This window comes from Siphateles boraxobius, unplaced genomic scaffold, assembly GCF_051911475.1.
Source record: "Siphateles boraxobius isolate OS27281-9 unplaced genomic scaffold, OSU_SipBor_1 6, whole genome shotgun sequence".
NCBI lineage: Eukaryota > Metazoa > Chordata > Actinopteri > Cypriniformes > Leuciscidae > Siphateles > Siphateles boraxobius.
The window spans coordinates 6,433,362-6,456,248 of NW_027509186.1; the positions used below are offsets into that span (position 1 = coordinate 6,433,362).

Genomic DNA, 22,887 nt, shown 5'->3' on the forward strand with positions numbered 1-22,887 from the left:
AGGTGAGTGTATATAATAATTCTAAGGAAATATTGCTTTCTCTTGTCTGTTACATTAATATTTTATAGTTCTGATCTTAATGTAATTTAAAACGTATCACTTTAACATGCTTAAGGTTAGACATGTTAGTCTAACGGCCGTATGACACCGCAAGCATGAGCGGCGCGTGAGCAGCACATCAGCGCAACTACATCGTCACTGCAGCTGCAGATGCGCGCGAGTATTCACACTGGAAGCGTTTGTACAGCATCACAACAGCGGCTCCCAGGCTACATCCCAGATAGCAAAAAATATCGGCACGTTTTTTTTTTGCCGCCGGCCCCAAACTGTCGGCTATAGGTGCGCCCCGCTGGCGGAGATGAAACGTTTGCCGCCGAATACGTCACTCCCATTTCTTGCGAGATGCCGCCGGCGAACAGCCGCCGGGCCGCCGACTTCATTCTCTCTGGCGGTTGCCGCCGTCTAAATGAACCGCGGCCGGCTGGCGGCAAGCCGCTTTGAAATCGACCAGCCATGTCATTGGCATGAGTGGAACTGACAGCATTTTAACTTTCACATTTAAAGCGATTATAATTATTGTGTGAATTATATCAAATTTTGTTGTTGTTGTTGCTCCAAAGTCATTAGGGTTTATAACAGATTTGACTCAGTCTGATTCCATGATAAGGTTTAGGAAAATACATTTAAATTACGTTGAAACTCTGAAGCGATTCAGTGATATGCCTATGTAAAATATATAGAATTATTTTAGTCACTTAAGGTGACAATTCTTTACATTTCTTTGATTTATGCACAATTGAAATGCACAAATAGTCCAAAAAGAATTCCTTTTGTAAAACTTACTTGGCAATAAATATCTTTCTGATTAGGTTTTAAAATAAATATTTCATTCATGGTATGAACAATTTAGCAGAATAAATGGATGAAGTTAGACTTTTCACCAATGCCTGAAATCAGTGAACAGTGAAAGACATCTGCAACTTGGCCAAAAGCTTGGGTATGCTTTAGATTTTTTTTATTAATTTGCAACCATGGTAATATTTATAATAAACATGAAAATCCCTGTTTTGACCTGAAAGATAAAGTGAAATATTTAGAAATATTTTGTCTCTCTGTCACCCCAGGAAATTTCGTTTATGTCTTTCATTTTTTTACAAGCTCGATTTTTTTATTTATTTGACCTTTTACAGGTATAAGGGATTAATTTGCAATTGCGAGTTTTGCAATCTGTACAAATGTTTAAGAAAGTATTAAAGCACAAACAGAGAAGTACCTCCACCGGCCGAGAGGGGCAGTACCTAAAAAACGGAAGCAGATTTACCAACACAACAGTGGCCACTCGTCACACGATTTCAGTATTTGGAGAGGATATCCTATCTAGTCATTGACTACGATCTTTAAAGTAAGTACATTTTTCCTTTTTGTGTAACGCAATATTATGTTCATTTTTTACATTTTTAGTTCATCTTTTTCAAATATGTTCTTGCCTTACTAGTCAAGCTAGTAAGTTAGCCTTGTTTACAAAGTTTCCGTCATAGCTAACGTTAGTTAGGCTAACGTTACTTAGTTTCTTCCTGGCGTTAGTTTTTTCTTTTCTTCTTTTAACTATATTTACGTATGTTTATGCCAGTGTGAGTACTACAGTATGTGGTTTAAGATAGTATTGGTCAGTCGAATAATTAACTAACTTACGTAACCAAATCCTGAAGGACAATTCTCCCGCCCACGTGGGAATGGTAACGTTAGCAAAATCTTTACGACAAGAAAGACTGATCAGTATAACTTGTGTTGTTTTCTAACTAAACATAATGATGTTTTGTTTGATTCGACAACCATGCTGCTAGTCTAGTTTAACTTACAGTGTTAGCTAACACATGCTGCTTCGCCTTTTTTACTCACTGAATTCAAGCATGTTCGACATGTTGAAATGTATCTAGCTACAGTAAATCGCCAATGCTTTACATCTAGAAAGAAAGCTTTACATCTAGAAAGTTTAACTTTTGGTGTTATATATATATATATATATATATATATATATATATATATATATATATATATATATATATATATATATAATGTGTATATATGTGTTTATATGTATATATGTGTGTGTATATGTATATGATTGTGTTTGTCTGAACATGGTTTTCTGTTGATCCACTTGTGAAAATGACTCGTTTTTTTGAAGGGGTGAGCATTTTAATGTTATTGATTTTGCCTGGAAATTAATCAAAAAGTATACTTTATGCAAAATGTTCTTCTATTTTAGATGGTTCACATTGTTCAGTTTATCAACGAGGAGGATCTGCCATTTGCAGTGGTTCCGCAAGAGTGGCTCAGCGAGAGCATGTGCCATTGGCCCCCATTTAACCTCAGCAAAAAGACGAAGGCAACAATTTAGCCATCCTCTGCACACCTCCACACAGCACCTGGGAGAAACATCATTTTAAGTTCATGAAGGGAGCAGGTAAATGGGTCTGACTTGTGTATTTGATTTTCCTGTATTTCATCTGTGTAATTTATTTTCTGTTTATTGTGGATAACTGACTCTTTCATTCATTATTCCCTACTCTAGAATCTTGGAAGTCTCAAGAAAAAAAAAAAACTCTAGAAAGATGCATCGATTCCAGAAAACCAGAAAAATGCTGAACTGGTATGTAAAATCTATTGCTGTGATGCTGGATTTGTGATCCTGCCACTAAACTATACCATTTGTTAGATTTTCAAATTTCTGTTTCCTCTTTCTCGCAACCAGGTTTCTCCCCAGTAATCCAGACTCCACTTCACAGAGCCAAGAGTTTGAGTACAAGTAAGTGATGTTATTTGTGAAGTTTTTTTGTCTTGGAAACTATTGCTTCTATTTGATGTTGGCATGAACCGGAAGTTACAAACGACTTTTCTCCAGTGTTGTGACGTATTTAAAAGTGAAACGGTATATTGAACGGAGGGCAGGGTTTTACTCTAGCGCTCCTCTTCTCCATCTCTGCTCATAGCACGGTTTGAGGGGAGTTGCCACGCCCTCGCACCATAGCACATGACCGGAAGAGAAGAGAAGGCGTTTCGAGGGGGGAGGGAAGGGTAACGTATTTGATTAAAGATTATAAGGCTACATGAATTTTAAAAGAATAATGAAGTGCACAGATAAATCATTTATAATAAACACTACAATATTACATATAAAAATACGAATTGTAAAATCTTACTTCAAGAGCAGGTGAAACAAGTTCAACAAACAATGTTGAAGACGTTTGCTTGCACTGAGCAATTAGGCACAACTTGCAAACAGCACCTGTGGTTGTCGGTTTAATTCCCACTGGGGCTACCTGTACATGTAGTAGACCTAGATATAAAGTAAAATTTAAGATTGTATACTGCATATATTACAGTCTGAATCCTTAGCCTTTCACATTTTTTATTTATTTATGAGAAGCTTCAGAGAAATGTAATTTGTAACACTTTTTTAGATTTTCAACTTGGTGTAGGGGATAAAGCATGTTTTAGAGACATGTTCCTGAAGACCATTGTTCAAAGTAAGTTGGATATTTTTTTTAGATTTAAGTAGATGTGTATGTCCTATTGTCCTCATGCAATTCAAATTAAATGACAGATCTGTATTTTCTATATTAGCCATCCGAAAGGACCCGGCAACCCAGGATGCACTGATGAGGCGGTCCAGGTTAACGTTACGCGTTACCTGAAAGGAGCATCTGACCGTGAAGGCAGAAAAAGGCGCCGCACAGCTGAGAGGGACCCACAGCCGACCACTTAAAACTAGACTGACTACTGACACCCCAGAATCACTGACAACTGGAATCCTTTCTTTATCTTGCAGTCAGTAGAATCAAGACCCCTAAAGAAGTCAGAAGTGTTAGACTACACTCACTCACTGTGGAAATTACTTTCTTTTTTTCTTTTTCAAATAAAGCTTGTAAATCCTTGTGCCACAGGTCAGCATTGCCGTTATAATGGCCTATTCTACTCCAGAGCTTTACTATAAATTACTACCACTTATCATATTGTTAGAAATGGCTTGTAAATAGTTATACTTTTATTTATTTGGTATCTTGCACATTATTTGGTATCAAATATCCTCTTTACTAGTCATAATGTTTACTGGTAATTTTTTACCCTAGAGCTGTCCTTTTTATATGAACACTTATTGTAAGTGTTGTAATATGCTTGTAAGGCTGTTTAACCAAAATTGAATTGGAAACCTGCATGTTAGTATATTGATTTATTTATTTTTCTGTTATGTTTCAGTGATCTGAAATATCTTGTTTAAATGACAGTTACTGTACTTTGAAATGTGGAATAAAAATGCCAATTGTAAATTTGTCTGGTTTGAGCAATCATTATTCTTGCTAAACTGCATGCTATAAATAAATAAAAAAATATATAGCCAGAATATACGGCGGCAGAGCGCTCGAAAATAGCGTTTGCCTCCGGCGGGCCGCGGAAGGACGGCCTTCAATATAAAGGCGGCGGAACGGCGGTTGGCCCGCGGGCCGGCCGCTTAACGAAGGCGGTATGAAGGCGGCGCGCCGTCCAACGTGTTTGCGATGTCGCCATTCTGACGCTTCTACTGGCGCCGGAGGACCGACGGTGGTCCGCCGACTCATTGCTATCTGGGATATAAGCAAGCATTTCTTTACAAAGATTTTTGTAAAATTTGTTCTTAGAAGTTGGTCATAAACACATTTGAAGTTTGTTCAAAGCCCAAACTGAATAATTAAAAACAAGTTTAATGGGTACATTTTCTATAAAATTTTATTTTCTTTATGTTAGTCTTCATTTCCTTTTGTGACATACGTACTGCAGTTCTTGTTAAAACACACTAGACATGGAAATTCTATGCGTTTTGGTCACTTTTTGTGTGAAATCATATTAATTTAGTCCATCAAAAGTGTGCTTTCACTTTAATTGAGCGTGAGCAGCGCAGCAAAAATAGACTCGAAGCCGAAACCCCGCTTCACTGCTGCTCAGGCGACGCTACTGCTTGACGCTCACGCGCTGCTCCTGCTCGCGGTGTGAACGCACTCATTGATTAACATGCATGCCGAAAAAAATACGCGCTGCTCACGCGCCGCTGACGCTTGCGTGTGAAACGGCCGTTAGTGTTATGTTAATGCTTGAATTCATGGCCTTCTTATGACCTGAAATTGACAGTGGATGAAATTAGTAACTAATTAGTTCTCTGTTCTCAGGTTCAATACATGTTAATTCAGTGCATGCAATTTGTAACATTCATAGAAAATTATACCACCAAATTGCACTGCTATCAAAAGACGTTCTTAGACAATGTGTTAAAAGGGACCATCGAAAGTGAAACCAATCAGAGGTTATGGAATTAAATTGTCTTAGCTGTCTCACCTTTTTTATTCTTTTTTTCTTTCTTCTTTACTTAAGGAACACAGATAATAACTTATTTAACCATGTCAAAGATTTGGTTAAAAATCTGTTCATTTTGTTCTATGCATCAGCTTTACGGAAAGCAATAATATAAGAATTAACAGAATAACATAAACAGAACACAGATCACAGATTAAATAAATGTGGAGGTATTTTAGCTTAAAGTTGAATCTTCATTAAATTAGAAGTTGTAAGCAGTTTTGTTTGAGTAAAAACACTATTCATTTATGAATAACAAGCAGAAAAAATGTGTGTTCAATATACATTTAATGGCATAACTCAATTTGCAAAATTGTTTCATGAATGATGCCCCAATAACTGCTGTCTTTAATCAATCCGTTATGCTCTGAATATATTTGAGAGAAATACTATTTAAATTAATTTCATTTGAAATATGTCTAAGCAGTTAAAAACAGCGTAACATACATCAATTAAAGACACCCATTTGATGGATTGATTTACTTTCCTTACTTTTATTGATGTCATAATTGAAGAATACGTCATCAAAGATGTTATTGCTTTGCTTTCTGGTTAAATTCTTTAACTTCATTCCTTTTTATTTAATATTGACTTTGGTGCAAATCAACTAAATGAAAGTTTCAAGATGATTCATTGGCTGTTATAGAGTGCTTTGCTGTGATGCCATCTCCATTCCCTTGTTTACATAATGCTTCTGGGAAGAGAGGACATACCTGTCTATATTTGCATTATATTTGTGCACACACACACACGCACATGCAAAAATGATTTTTGCGCATTGGTATGTCAGCATGATGCCCATCTATCTTTCTGACATCTAACCCAATCCCTCGAGGGTAACTGAATTTAATCCTGAACATTAGATAAGCACCCTCTGCCTGAGCATATAAACGTGTGTGTGTGTGTGTGTGTGTGTCTGTCTGTCTGTGTGTCTGGTTGGGGTGACTCCCAACAACAGGTTTTGACTGGAACTTCTCTCTTTGTCTATCGGTCTCTCTCGCTTCTAGAGGATCGACAGGAATTATCATGGCGCCGGGACAAAGGTAAGCAGGGAAATGTTAAGTCTATTTTAAAAAGTATGTGCCATGTTCTTCTTAGAACTAAATTAAATTATAATTGATGTATTTTTATTTTTTCACATTTTATTTTCATAAACTGTTAAATACTGTCATAAAATGTTTAATTTACAGACTCTAAAAATGTTAATCTTGTGGTATAATCATCAACTGAAAAGTAATAAAATATTGGTAACACTTTACAATACGAGTGCACAAATAAGCATTAATTCATACTTAACTAATGCACAGATGATCATGAGTTAATGTATGACTCATGAAGAACTAAACCATTAATTAATTATTACTGCATCAGCAACTAATAAAGAGTCTATATGATTAATAGATTAACTAATAAATGAATTGCTATTAATTAAACGTGTCATCATGTATTCATTCCTTAATAACATTTTATTAACTAATAGTGTAAATTAATGTGTTAATTACCACAATTAGTCAACGCTATGCACTTCAACTTCCAGTTGTCTGCTTTAATTAATCATTAGCTAATGATTTGCAAATCTATCATTATGTTATGACTTTACTTGTTGAGGCACATTACTATTAACTAATTGTTAAGTAATATGTAATTTTGGTTATGACATCCACACTATGGATTTCAATTTCCCGCCTTTTACAACCGGGATTCCAATGTGCCAGATGAACCACCGCATCCAACAGTTCATGGCACAGGAGTGTGTCAGGTTAAGCTTGAGCGCTAGGATTTAAAGGCAGAACACTGAGAACATGCGGCCAAGCTGCATTAATTAATCATTAGCTAATGATTTGCAAATCTATCATTATGTTATGACTTTACTTGTTGAGGCACATGACTATTAACTAATTGTTAAGTAATATGTCATTATGGTTATGGGTTTTGTCATCCCCACTAAAGGTCTATGGGGCAGTTGCACATGCAGTGAGTGTAATGTCAGAGAGTGTTTGAAGGATGGGTAAGTTGGGCCGCACACAAATATCTGCACACCAGAATTTGAAATACTGACGCTGTTACAGCGTAAACTGGACGAGACCATTGCAGCTGTTTACACTTGCCATGACAGACCATTGCAAGTCCAGTTGCCCTTCATAACAGAAGTAGCGTAAGAGCTCGGAGTACATCAGAAATAGAGTAAGGCATCAGTTTACTGTCGGGGTTTTGTTGTGTCGTGTAGCATTGTGTCGCATCCAGTGTTGTATCAATGATTATAATGGGTTCTAGTGTCTTTGTCCAGTCTAGACACAGTGTTATGAAATAGCAGAGCTTGGAGTGTGGATGTCAAAACCAAAATTACATATTACTTAACAATTAGTTAATAGTAATGTGCCTCAACAAGTAAAGTCATAACATAATGATAGATTTGCAAATCATTAGCTAATGATTAATTAAAGCAGACAACTGGAAGTTGAAGTGCATAGCGTTGACTAATTCTGGTAATTAACACATTCATTTACACTATTAGTTAATAAAATGTTATTAAGGAATTAATACATGATGACACGTTTAATTAATAGCAATTCATTTATTAGTTAATCTATTAATCATATAGACTCTTTATTAGTTGCTGATGCAGTAATAATTAATTAATGGTTTAGTTCTTCATGAGTCATACATTAACTCATGATTATCTGTGCATTAGTTAAGTATGAATTAATGCATATTAGTGCACCGGTATTGTAAAGTGTTACCAAAATATTTTCTTTACAAAAGGCTACATTTATGTGTACACAACATTATGGACATAATGTTTAATGAAATCCAAACATGTATAAATCATCTGTTTCAAATAAGTCCTTTAGAGTGCATATACAACTGACCAAATGTGATATCAAATCTAAGTATAATAAAATGTGATATACCAAATAACCGCCATGGCTCAGGTGCTGGTTTCTGCCCAGTGTTAAGACACTGCATGTTTCCACTACCACACCACCCAAAAAGCTTGCTCGAACGGATTATGCTGATTGAGTTCTGGAAGAGTTGCAGGGACGGAGAGCAATATACAGTCATGGGACCCAGAATTCAATGGCCATATCCACAAGTCTATCTGTTAAGTAAACAGTTTTTCATTGTCTATGACGGACGTCTCGTTGAGCAATGTAATATTCTCAAAAAGCATTAGTGAACATTTTACACAAACAATGTGGCTGTACATCATTATGTAATCTCTAATGTAACTGTTTAGTTATCAAGTCAGGTTGGTTCAACATTCTGTGACATCGTTACATGGTTTTCCTGCTACATGCAAAGAAAATACTATATCTTATACCCAGAAGGTAAAAAATTGGCTGTTTTTTATCACCCCCTTAATCCTTTGTTGGTAGATGCTCTGCTACAACATTATGAAAGCAAAAAGCATTTCTATTGACAGCTATTTAAAAGTAACTGTGTATTCTGGCTGAATATTTTCCCAAGTAACATATACATTTTATTAGATGTTTTCCAGTGGCAGATTTTTATAATTGAGTTTTATTTCCCTGTCTTCTGCCTTAGATAAGTGATCAGTAACATGACAAATGTCCCCAGAACAAAGGCTCCAGTTACTTTTGAGAACCCCATACTGGTTATTTGCCTACAGTTGAGTTCCCCTTCTCTCTTCTGTCATTATTTGTGCCTGTTGCTCTCTGAATACTGCAATTATCAGGTCCCTATCCAATTTATCACATACTGTTTCCAACAAACATTAAACGCATCTTATTTTTGTTTTGACAGCTGCCTATTAGCTCAAATTGCTGAGCCACAGCTGATCAGGAGGTATGTGTTTTTTGTGTTGATGACACTGAGATGTTGTCTGGACTAGCCCTGGTGCCAGTGACAAATGACAGGATCTGGCAACATCTAACTTACTACTAAAGCAGAAGTTAACACTAATGATACAAAACCACACCTCTGACGGAAAGACCTGTAGGTGTGAATCTATACTGTTATAGATACAGTGAATAATACAGTAAAACCGTTTAAAACTCATGATAGAACTCTACTAAAACATGTATCATCACAACTAAGATATGTAATTCAAGAAAACCACATGTAAAATGCACACATATATGCCCCCCATAGTGCACACAGATGGGTTCAATAAATATTTAGATTTTGTTTTCATTTAAACCTAATGTGTGAAACTATTTAAACACTTTGTTTTTCACTAATACAAAAGGCGGATGGGACATACCAAATTCTAACAAATTCTGAAGGTCAAGTCATTTTTTTTAATCTTTTCACTGTAATTGGTTAATATATTTTTCATGATTTGTTTTGTATCATTGGTACATATGCAAAAACAATTTTACATGCTCTTTTCCTCATATCTTTTCCTCTACTGCACTGACCCCAAGTTATGGTAAAAAAAGAGCAAAGAATCAGCTCTGACCCCTGCAGTGATATCTTCTGCTCTAGTAGCACGGTGTGCGAAGACATGCTAATAACAGTGTTTAGGTGTATGTAGACAGAGTCAAAGACGGCAGAAATGCAGAACTTCTAAGTGCATTCAGGCTAATTGCTGTGTTTTTTGTGGTTTTCTAAAGTGTGCTGTTGAACATGCAATCTCAGCACTTTGAAACAGAACACTATGTCTTTATTTTGCCAGGCTTGTTTTGTTAAACTGCATGTCACTGTGGTAAATAATCAACCCTAAATATCATTTATTATACTATTTTTGAGTGAGATATGACTTGTGAGGTTTATTTAGATGTTTATCTGTAAGTATTTATTACATTATTTATTAAGTATTTAGCTTTAATTGTTTCTCTGTATCACTCACAATGGATTGGCAACTGACATTTCACATCCCGTGTGGCTGGAGACAATCATTCCTCTCACAATGAAGAGATGTAAAATTACATTACAGCATTATTGATTTTTATTTTATAGTAAATGGCATGCTAACAAACCACTGGTCCTGCTGACTAGCGTGTAAACATTTATCCAATAAACACAGTTAAAGAAGTCCAGAGACCTGATAGTCTCCTGGCAAAATAGCAGCAAAATCAATCCTAATTCAATCAGAGACAGCAAAACAAATCCACCCATATTGTTCTCTGTGTAACCCTCAGGGAGTGTAAGAGAGAGGCATGCCTAGGGGAATTCCACTGAGGGAAACCAAAAACAACTTATCTATCTTATTAAAAACCAAATCACTAAGCTTTTTTTAATAGCATTTCTCTTCTATTTAAATATCATATTCTCTACTCTGCATTTATGCCACCTATTCCGCTGTATTTTACTATAAATCAAACTATTCTTTCCAATAATTCATGTCTTTAACAATTGCAGATGAAGGCTGAATTGAGATGAGGATTGTTACATCTGTATATTGATTTGTAAATTCATGTTTGTAAAAGACAAAATCCAAAAATGTGTGCTTGACACTGACAGTGACCAAAAATGAGCATATTCATATGGTAATTTTGTGTGCATTGTTAACATGTATAAAGGAATATGAATAAGAGAGGAACTTGACTTTTAAATTAATAAAGTTTTTTTATGACTAGGAATGTTTGGCAAACATGCTACTGAAACATCTTTTCCTTTGTGATTTTCTAAGATTTCAAATAAAAGGGTACTTATTTGCTTGCGCAATCTAACAAATGGTGTACACGCATTGTGAGCTTAATGCACGGAAGTAATAATATTTGAACAAACAGCTCCACAAAACGACACACCAATATTTTAAGTTTATCAGCACCTGCTTCATAGTGAGAGGCCTTTCTGTAAAAGTAATGACATTTTAGTGACTAAAATGCACCCAATATAACACAGCGATTGCAAAGAGGATGAAATCACTCGAATGTATAATTTACAAAGAAAATATAGTAGGCCTATTATTTACATGTTAAGCCATCGCACCATGTATGAATACAAATAAGAAAGCTGACCCTCAAACAGAAAATATGTAACATGGTTCAAAACCAATGGATAAGACTGTCAAAGTGCTGAACACAGCTGACCATGGCTATAAAGCTCCACTTTAGCAGCATTACACTCACTAGTCGTATGTTAAAAGGTACAAAGTGTGTGAAATGCAGAACTTCTATAACTGCTATTTTCTGATCGCTTCAAAGTACTGTGCTATGGCCCATTTTTGACCTGAGATAGCAAAATCGCTGGTGAGTCACAGCATATCAAAAGTTCCCTGGTGTTCCTGGTTCCACGAACATTTACTGAATGTGTCAACTGGCTTTTTACTGACTGATGCTCTTCTCTTAGCATTGACCGTATATCCGGTGCTACACTTGTAGCAGTTGTGCTAAACATGCTTACGGCTCCTCCCTTTGAACCTGTTGTGATGGAGAGCTTGTGCGTTCTCTCTCTGAAGGCAATGCTGTTATTCACTTCGACTTCAGTGAAGACTATTGGACACCTTCAGGCCCTTTAAGGCCATGACTCTTGTCTGGAAATTGGGCCGGCGCTCTCCTATTCTCTCCTTCCCTTCTAGAGTTGGGCAAAGCGCAGAAATCGCACATGCTCTGTGCTCTGAGGGCACTACACCAATACTGGTACAAGTCAATTCAAGCTGACGGAACTTTTCTTGGAGACTGCTCAAAAGGTCTGTCCGTCTTCAAGCAGAGACATTTTCACTGGATTGTAGATGCTTTCAATTTACAATGTCTCAGATATTGTTACCATGACAGTGGACTATTGTAAATCCCAGCTTACTCGCAACCCATTCATCATAGGCTGCGTTTACACTTGGCATTAACATGTGACCTGTATCCGGATGTTGTCCACAGACACACTGAAAAGACAAGTGTAAACGTGCTTCTGATCGGAATGTTATCCGATCAGCATGTCCAGGTTCAGAGGTAGTCGAGGTCGCATTGTGATCGGATCTCAGTGTAATGTAAACACAGGTGGACGTCACACAAAACCCAGCCCACTGTCATTATTCCTTCTCCTCTCTCCAGAACTGAGAGCTGTGTGGTTTTGCGATAGGACAGTCGAGGACAGCAACTTTGCACCGGAGCCATCCTTTTTTTGGGGAGGGGAATGCGAGATCCGATCTGTTATCCAGATACAGAAGCCACTTGATGTGGACAGGTGTAAACGCACCGTGTCCTGATTGGCTTATGGTGATCGCATGTTAATGCGTAAACGCAGCCTAACATGTGGTCATTCTGGGACAAGTTGTGAGAAAGTGGACTAAAATAAGCATTTCAAATTTTGCTGTATTGTAAAACACAAATTGTGGTGGAGTAGAACAAAGTACCCTCAAACGCAAGCAATACGCTGATTTCACGCCCCCGCCATTTTGAAATCAAAAGTGAGGCTCCGGTGGGAAGAACCCCGGAAGTAAAGATAAACAACAATGCCTTGGACTACCAACCTGAAGCTGCTGCCGCGATTTAAACTATTGGATGTTAATATCCAATATAGGATGTGTATATAGTTCGCTCCTGCTTCTTTTTTTACTTTCTGAATTATATATATAAAAATATTTTATTTATAAATTAATTTCCCTGTATATGGCCTGAAAGACATGTTTGTACGGTTTTAGAATAACTAATTTCAACACTAAACACAACAATACACCATCGCATTCGCGATCTCCTGTGATTAAAGGCGACACTTCCGGGTTTTCTTCCCACCAGAGCCTCACTTTCGATTTCAAAATAACGGCTGCGTGAAATAAGCGTATAGCACCCTCAGTTGATATTGTATTAATACATTGGAGCACTTTTTCTGAAGTAACAGAGATTGTTTTGGCTTTACAGCAGCTCTAGAATAAAGTTATTGTCCAGCTAAAGTTAGTTTGGTTGGTTCACTTTCATTGCAAAGATCATTAGTTATTAACCCTCTGGGGTCTGAGGTGTTTTCTGGGTCCTGGAGGTGTTCTGACATGCTCTGACATTTGTGCTTATTTCTGTTACTTGTGACATTTTCATGGCTACAGTCTGATTACACTGTATTCAGCACAAACTCTGCTACAATAATATGTCAGCAGCATGTATGTAAAAGTTTGTAGTTCTGAGAAAATAACGTTTATGCGTGGTTTGTGAAAAATAAACAACAAAAAAAATGGTCACTGAAATAAGGTCATGAAACCGATACTGATTATTTCTTCACAAGACTTTTGAAAATTTTATCACTTAGCCTAGAATATTTGCTTACATGACACTGTTCTAATTGAAAACCCTTAATGCGCTCCGGGCTGCTCATCTGCACAACAACAGTGCATGGTGGCTTGAGAACGCAAATCTTGAAATAGGTTCCGAGGTGCAAGCGTTAAAAAAGGTTGAACAGCGTTATCATCTCAAAAAACGATGGCTGGAACTCAGTTGTAGTTCTTGGGTTTCTCTTTCATTCAGTGATTCTGCTTGTTAACAGCAGGTGTTCATCATTAATGCTCAATCACCACTTAATTATCTCATTAATTTCAACACTGCTTCAATGGTACTTTAACTCTGTAGTGTAAACACATAAGAACACTGAGCAGTGTTAATTTAACATAGGCGTTTTGCTGTGTACTATTACATAATTCTTACCGTTTCATTTATGTATGACTGACAAATATGAATCACATTCAGTTTATTAATGCAATTACATAAATCTTATCTGTTTCATTTATATATGACTGAAAAATATGAATCACATTCAGATTATTAATTGGTTTGTTAAAACTATGTAATCCAAATGGATGGAAATTGTATATACAATTCAAATACATAAATCTTATGTTAAGACATTTGTTTTTGAGTGTGTACATCCTTCATCCATCTATCTATCTGAAAAACCTAATAAAATACAAAGACAAGAATAAATATAATGACATTGTGTTTTGGGACTTTGATGTTCTCACATAGAAGACGACGAAAATGTACAAATATAGATGTGATAGCTAAGACACGTATAAATGCCTCACAGCGCATGCTTGTCATTCATTTTGTAGCAGCACAATGGCCAAGAAGCTCTCTGTGGCATGATGTTCTTCATCAGATCATTGATCGAGACACTAGTGAGGAGGAGGCGATGCAAGATGAATCTCACAAGAAAACCTACCTTACCTCAGAGGTGGGGATGAAGACCTGGACAAAGTTACATCTTTCAACCAGAATGTAACTGTGACATCAGCTGGGCCCTCATCATCAGAAGACTGCTGCTCATCAGTTGTTTCAAGGTCTGTAGCATGTGGTGCCTTCTTCTGATACATCTTCTAATGCACCTTCACTGTGAGATTCATCCTGTATCGCCTGTTATCTGATGAAGAACATGAACAGAGAGCTTCTTCGCTATTGTGCTGCTGCAAAATGAATAACAAGCAAGGCGCTATGAGGCATTTATGTGTCTGTGCTATCACAATAATATTAGTACATTTTAGTCCCAAATCACAATGTCATAATATTATGTCTGGAAGCTGTGATGAAACAAATAACATGAAATAAAGATTCTTTTGAAAATGGGTCACCGCGAATTAAAGCCATTTTGTGCGCGCACGTGTGTGTGTGGTAATGTCAGATGGATGAATGGATATTAGATGCAGTTCAGGGTAGGATAAAATTAATCTCCATGAAAAAACAAAACAATGTGTTACACTCAAAATAGTTTGTGTGTATTAACGTGTGTGTTCCTGCATGTATCAACACATGCACAGATCCAAGGGTTCGATGTTTGCAAGCACACATGTACATATGTGAACATGTTTATCTTTCTTTCATTCTTCCCCACTCGCTTTAAATGATGGGTCATTTTTGACTGGTAACACCACAAATGTGATTAAGTATTTGAAAACAAACACCCCGATTAAACATTAAACCACACTAGTGTGATAAACAGTGCATTTTTTCTTCATATTTTATTTAATATTGTGAAAATGATTCATAAATAATGCTTTTAATAATGCTTTTTTTCACTTAAAAAATGAAGTGTGTAACTTACTCTCAGATAAATGAGGCCTCTGACTATTCAGATGAAAAAATAAATACAAAATCAGTCCTTAATGAAAGAAAACAAGTTGTCAAAAAGATTGAATCCAACATTTAGTGATATATAATATAGAATAATGAGAGATTTAGAAGCTATTTTTGTAGGCCGGTCATTTTTGACCTTGAACACCACAAGGCAAGGCAAGGCAAGGCAAGGCAAGTTTATTTATATAGCACATTTCATACACAATGGTAATTCAAAGTGCTTTACATAGAAGAAATTAAAATAATCAAAAGAAATCAGAATAATTAAAACAGTTTAGAATAAAAGATAAAATACAGAAATAATCACATGAAATCAGAGTAATTAAAACATAAAATACAAACAAGTCGGACGAACAGTGGCACAGTGCTCATTCAGTAAATGCACAGCTAAACAGATGTGTTTTGAGTCTGGATTTGAATGTGACTACTGTAGGAGCACATCTGATCTCTTCTGGAAGCTGGTTCCAGCTACGGCTGGCATAGTAGCTAAAAGCAGACTCGCCATGCTTAGAGTGAACCCTTGGTATTTCTAGCCAATGTGATCCTAATGATCTGAGTGATCTGTTGGGTTTATATTCAGTGAGCATATCTGCAATGTATTGAGGTCCTAGGCCATTGAATGATTTATATACCAGTAATAATACTTTAAAATCAATCCTAAATGTAACTGGCAGCCAGTGTAAAGACCTGAGGACTGGTGTGATGTGTTCATATTTTCTGGTTCTGCTCAGAATCCTAGCAGCAGCGTTCTGTATGAGCTGCAACTGTCTTATGGTCTTTTTGGAAAGGCCAGTGAGAAGTCCATTACAATAATCCACCCTACTGGTGATGAAAGCATGCACAAGTTTTTCTAAGTCTTGACTGGAAACAAAGCATCTAATTCTTGCAATATTTTTTAGGTGATAGTATGCTGATTTAGTTATTGCTTTGACATGACTACTGAAACTAAGGTCTGACTCTAGAGACACACAGATTCCTGACTTGATTTTTAGTTGTTTGACCCCTAGACTGAAGGTATGCGTTCACCTTGAGAACTTCATCTTTGTTTCCAAACGCAATGACTTCAGTTTTGTCTTTGTTTAACTGAAGAAAGTTTTGGCACATCCAATTGTTTACTTCATCAATGCATTGGCAAAGGGAGTCAATGGGGCTGTAATCGTTAGGCAATAGGGATAAGTAGAGCTGTGTGTCGTCTGCATAGCTATGGTAAGCGATTTGGTTCCTTCTCATTATTTGGCTCATTTTGAGCATGTACAGGTTGAATAGGAGTGGCGCAAGAATTGAGCCTTGAGGGACTCTGCATGTCATGGATGTCCACTCAGACTTATGGTCTCCTATACTCACATAATAACCTCTGCCTCCTAAGTATGACCTGAACCATTTTAGGACTATCCCAGAAAGCCCGACCCAGTTTTCCAGCCTGTCAAGAAGTATTTTGTGATCGACAGTGTCAAATGCAGCACTGAGGTCGAGTAGTACCAGCACTGATAATTTGCCTGTATCAGTATTTAAGCGAATATAATTTATTATCTTTATGAGCTCGGTCTCTGTACTGTGGTGCGGTCGGAAACCAGATTGAAAATGGTCAAAGTATCAATTCGAGCTTAAGAATTTATTCAGCTGATTGAAGACAACTTTTTCAATGATCTTGCCTATGAAAGGAAGATTTGAGATCGGTCTATAGTTGTTTAATATGGTCTTATCCAGATTGCTCTTTTTCAGGAGGGGCTTGACAACAGCAGTTTTCAGGGAGTTCGGAAAACACCCAGAGAGAAGTGAGGCATTTACCACTTCTAGGAGATCTGCTTCTAAGCTGTGTAACACATTTTTGAAAAAAGATGTGGGAAGTGGGTCAAGGGCGCAGGTTGATGTTTTTAGGTGCTGTACGGTTTCTTCCAAAATTTTGCCATCAATTTCTTCGAAATCAGACATAGTGGCTACTGTCTCATGCTGTTGTCTGATCTGCCTGACCCCAGCGCAACTCAAAGATGAGCTGATCACCTTTCTGATATTATTGATTTTCTCAGAGAAGAAAGAAGCAAACTCACTGCACTTTCTCACTGAGAGCATTTCACTGGGAATCTGGCTTGGGGGGTTTGTCAGTCTCTCTACAGTAGCAAAAAGAGTGCGCGTGTTGTTTATATTGCTGTTTATAATATTCAAGAAGAAAGTCTGTCTAGATTTGCCTAGTTCCTTATTGAAAGCATGGATGCTGTCTTTGTAGATGTTATAATGGACTACAAGTTTTGTCTTCCGCCACATGCGCTCTGCTTTTCTGCATTGTCTTTTCATATTTTGCACTGCTGTTGAGTTTCTCCAAGGTGCTTTTTGTCTGCCACTCTTCTTCCTGACTTTCACAGGAGCAATATCATCAATTACACTCTTAACTTTTGAGTTAAAAGAATCAAGGAGAAAATCAACAGAGTCAGCAGATATGCTTGGTGTTAAAAATATAGCCTTCATAAATAGTACACTAGTGTTCTCATTTAAGCATCTCTTCTTGACAGACACAGATCTAGCTTCAATGGCAGGAGAGATCAATATATCAAAGAAAATACAAAAATGATCAGAGAGTGCTACATCCTTAATAACAATTGATGAAATGTTTAGACCCTTACTGATAAGTAAATCTAGAGTGTGTCCACGATTATGTGTGGGTCCATGTACATGCTGAGTCAGATCAAAAGTTTTTAAAACAGTTTTGATTTCTTTTGCCATACTGTTTTTTGCATTATCTATGTGAATGTTAAAATCTCCAGCAATGGCAAAGCAGTCAAACTCTGAGGAAATTGTTGATAACAGTTCTGTTAAGTTCTCAGCAAAAGCTGGAGAGTATTTTGGAGGCCTGTAAACAATGATAAGTAAAATGCGTGGAGCACCTTTTAACACAATACCCAGATATTCGAAAGACGGGTAATTCCCAAATGATATTTGCTTACATTGATGGACATCTTTATAAAGAGCAGCTAAACCTCCGCCTCTTATTACAGCTCTGCAGACACTCATAAAAGTAAAGTTAGGAGGGGCTGTTTCATTGAGGACTGTTGCACTGCAACTTTCTTCTAGCAAAGTTTCATTTAGCAACATAAAATCCAGGTTGTATGTGGTTATTAAGTCGTTGACTAAAAGTGATTTATTTTTAAGTGAGCGGATGTTTAAAAGTGCTAACTTAACAGTCTTACTTTTTGTCCCCACAGCAATCTTAGTATGTCGTGTAATAGGCACCAGATTAGATGGGTTTGCTGTACGGCTTTTGAAGGCCTTAGACTTTCTATCATGTAATCGAACAGCAATAGAAAAAGATACAGGCACACTGGGTTCCCGCTTGTGGTAAACATTTGAGAAAGTTATTGTTATCATAGCGGGGACCCAACACATATCACTGAGAGCTGGTATCAGTTGTTTTTGGTTCACCTCGAGCCGCTGGAGGAGGGTGTGGGCCCTGGTGCTGTGGCAGAGGCCGAAGAGCTCTCACAGGAGGAGGGGGAGGGCGAGCTGGGCCCGCAGGCTTTGGTGTTTGTGGGGCCTGGCGTTTTTTGGTTGGTATCTGGGGGCTCACAGCAAAAGAGTGGGATAGTCTAGTTCCAGCATGCACCAGTTGTTCCATTTTCTCTGAGAAGCACAGAAGTGGAGATGCTGGAGAGAGTGATAACGTTTCCGGTGAGAGTGGTTGTTGCTCTGGTGTTATTGGAGGCTGTAATATGCTGTCCTGGCTTCCCTGGCTGTTTTCCAGAAAGTCATCCTTGGGTGCTGTATCTTGTAACAGTGCTAGTATGTCACAGTCTGTCTGTGGTGAGCTCTGTGGGCAGGGCTCAGCTGAGATTGTGTCCGTGAGCAGAGGTTGTTGTGGCTGAGTGGTGTTATCACTGTCCTTGTGTGATGTGTCAACCGCATGTCCATTCAGGTGCTGAAGTAAAATCCTGTGGTCATTCATACTGTATCCAGGTGTGTGTGTGCCATTCAGGTTGAGTGGATTGGCACACATTGCAGAAGGATGACGGAGGGAGAAGTAGATATTGTCCTTTAGCACTCTTGAACCAAGTTTGTTTGGAGGGTGGCCATCCTGTTGAAACAGTTGCCTCTGACTCCAGAAAAGATTGAAGTTGTCAATGAAGTTCACTCCTTTTATATTGCAGGTTTTTTGCAGCCATGTATTAAGCCCAAGCAACCTTGAAAACCTGTTTGTTCCTCTTGCTGGGAGTGGTCCACTGATGAATGTCTGAACTTTCAGTCTTTTAAGTGTTTCAAAAAGTTCATTGAAATCCTTTTTAAGAAGTTCCGAATGCTCTTTATGAATATCATTCTTCCCCACATGAATGATGAGTCGATTTGCAGTCTTATGTTTCATCAGAATGTTCTGAAGTTCCCTGTTTACATCAGATGTTGTTGCTCGTGGAAGGCAGCACGTTGTTGTATCCCTGCTATTAATGTTTCTGATTACGGAGTCGCCCACTATCAGAGTCCTATGCCCGGCTGCGCTCTGAGCTGGGTGCCGCTGTCTGCTCGACCTTGAGCCCCAGTTAGCATCAGTTTTAGCTACTGGCTGATTCAGTCTGTGTTCGATCACATTCATCAAATTTGGGGATTCCTCATTCATTAATACTTCAAATCTGTTCTCAAGATCTATAGGCGGTGGTAGGAGACCAGTGTTTGCAGTCCTTGTCAGAGCCGTATCTGGGGTAGAGGATGCTATGCAGTAATATGTGATGCTCATGACAATCTGATGTCTCGAGTGCCTTTGGGTCTCGCACCCTGTTTGTGCCATCGATTAGTAAGTCGATCGGCTTGTTCCTCTACACTCAGTATGGCCTGTCGAGAAGCACTAGATTCATGGGACTCACCGGCTGTATGCTGAGGACTTCCATGACGAAGCTCTGTTGTGTGTTCCGTCTGGTTTGGTGGTCCCGCAATTAACTTTGTTTCAAGAATTGCAATCCTTTGTAAAAGTCTGTGGCAGTTGGAGCAGCAAGTAGATTCCAGAGAAGGCATTTTCTTATCCTTATGAATGTAGGCAGTTGTGTTTTCTCTTCCCCGTAATGTAAGCTTTCAGTGGGAGGCTGGTCGAATAAAATAATTCTGCTTTTTTTGTAGTAATCCAAGCGTTTGAGCACTGTGCTGATTTGCTGAAGTTAAAATTAGGTGATAAAAGGAGATAAAATATAGAAATATAAAAGCGATAGAGCAAAGCGCGGAGCAGTAAGCGAGAGCGTCCGAACAGTAGCTGAGCAGGAAGTACACTTCCTGAGCAGGAAGTAGTTCACAAGGGTAACAAGGTGAACCAGAGTTTTCTGGACTTATGCTGAACAATAACCGGATCTATTCTATTAACACATGTGGTCAATCGAACATTAACGGACTCGACATTGACTTGCTCATAACGTTAACGTTACAGCTCCTGCGGTCAATGTCTTACGTTAGATTAGTTGACGGTTGCGGTGCACATTGAGTAATTTTGTTAGAGATAAACGAGCCTTATCACACTACACTACCATTATATTTTCTTTACATCACAGTGAAATAACAACAAAATAAACTTTGCATTTGTCAAACAAAGGCAACATCCATATTGCGATAGCCTGGTTTGGCTAACTTTAGCTAACACCTGCACAAACACAGTTGTCTGTAAAGAAATATCCTAGTTGTCCATCCTGCCTCTAACCATAAATGTGAATGAAAAACACTTATTCTAGTTCAAATAACACCATTTCGAATGCTTACCTTGTCTAAAAGTGAGTTCCTGGGCCACAGACTGTCTTCACATTCGAAGCGAGTAATGGCAAATGGCAAAACAGATGGCAAGCTTAGTTGATGTGACGTCATGAGGTCATGTGACATGAAAATGTCTGGTTTGAAGTAAAATACTATTTAAGTCTAATTGTTACTTTTAATTTTGTCAAGGGTGTTCGTTATTTGCTTTAAGGTAAACTGAACAAAACAGGTTTAAACCAGAAACAATGTTTTTCACTTAGACCAATATAAAAATGCACTTTAAATAAACAACACTATAGTTTCACTTTTTTTCCAGTGTAGTGAACTTGTGATCGATAAGACATCACTTAATTTACTACTACAAACTGATAACGGACAGATAAGTATGATTTAAACCATGCTTATGCAATTCCACTAATGCCAACATAATTTTCGAGTCTATTTAAAGGGGTGGTTGATTGCGATTTCACTTTTTTCATTTTAAATAGTGTGTAATGTTGCTGTTGGTGCATGAACAGTATATGCAAAGTTGCTGCGCTGAAAGTTCAACGTAAGCAGAGATATAGTCTTTTAAAAATCAGGAAGTTTAATGCCTACAAAAACGACTCGAATGGGACTACAACGAGATACTTCCTGGGTTTTATACGCAACTAACCCATAATCAACCCTCCCTCCGGAATATGCAAAAAAGGTGGCATGGCCAAATTAATGCGGCTTTGTCGAAGAGGAAGAGTTATAGTGGAGAGCAGTAACCATGCCGTCGAAAGTTTGTTATTTTCACCCAGCTGTCAGGTCTTCTGTGTTCGGGCTTCCTACGGACGCTGTAGTTCGTCAACAATGGCTACAATATATGTTTGATTATGTTCCAGAAAATTACTATCGTAATTTAGCTCTCTGTGCTGCGCATTTTACGGAAGACAACTTCCAGAATCTCCACAAATTCAATGCCGGATTCAACAAGAAACTGTTACTAAACCATGAAGCAGTACCAACTTTAAAACCAGAGGCAGCAGTTGTTGGGCCACAACCTCTAAGTAAGACTTAATAATTTTAAATGTATTTGCATGTATAATTTTAGACATAATGTTTTAGTTTTTATCAAGGACGTAAACAAAGGCCAGCGCTGCCTTTAGTAGCCACTTAGTTATGCTATTTCGTGTGTCTATGACAAACGCGTACAAACATTTCGGACCTGAATTTGTAATTATGTACTAATTTTGTAAATGTATTTTCCATGTATACCTTATGACGTAATTTTTTCGATTTGATCAAGAACATAAACCAATGCCAACGCTGTTTGTTTATAGTAGCCAGTTAGTTCGATGCTATTTTGTGTGTATAAGACAAACGTGCATAAAGTTAAAAAAAATTATATGTAATCGCAACAGCAAACTTCAGCTGCTGTTATCAGATGTTTTCACGTTATGTTGGCATTTTAACACAGTTGCAAAATGTACACCTAAAGAAAACGATACACAGAGTAAATTAAGTTTTGTGAATAGATAAACAACCGTATCTATATAAAACAATAACTTTAAAAAACGGTATTACTCAGTCATTTATTCAGTTATATTAAATATTTAATCAGGAGAAAACCGTGTCTCAAAAGCTAACAAGCAGCAGTAGCATTTTCAAGTAACAGCGTATCGAAATTCTTATATAATAATAGTAGAATAGAATAATAATAAACCATTCAGAAACGTTTTGTAAGAGCCGTGTTTGGGGACGTTCTGCTTGACTCTCTTCATTGCCGCTTTCTGGGTCCTATTCTGACTCAAACTGAAACAGCAGTATAGACACCATTATTTACATTTGACCGGAGGACATGCAGCTT

The 22,887-nt window shown here is 37.6% G+C and overlaps 1 long non-coding RNA gene across 1 annotated transcript; it reads left to right on the forward strand.

The window, feature by feature from the left end:
- Window positions 1-1,337: 1,337 nt before the first annotated feature.
- On the forward strand, window positions 1,338-4,331 carry LOC143715533 (uncharacterized). Its single transcript, XR_013195801.1, has 6 exons — window positions 1,338-1,402; window positions 2,270-2,467; window positions 2,576-2,653; window positions 2,756-2,809; window positions 3,465-3,530; window positions 3,628-4,331. It is a non-coding gene; the product is annotated as an uncharacterized LOC143715533 (long non-coding RNA).
- The last annotated feature ends 18,556 nt before the right edge of the window (window positions 4,332-22,887 follow it).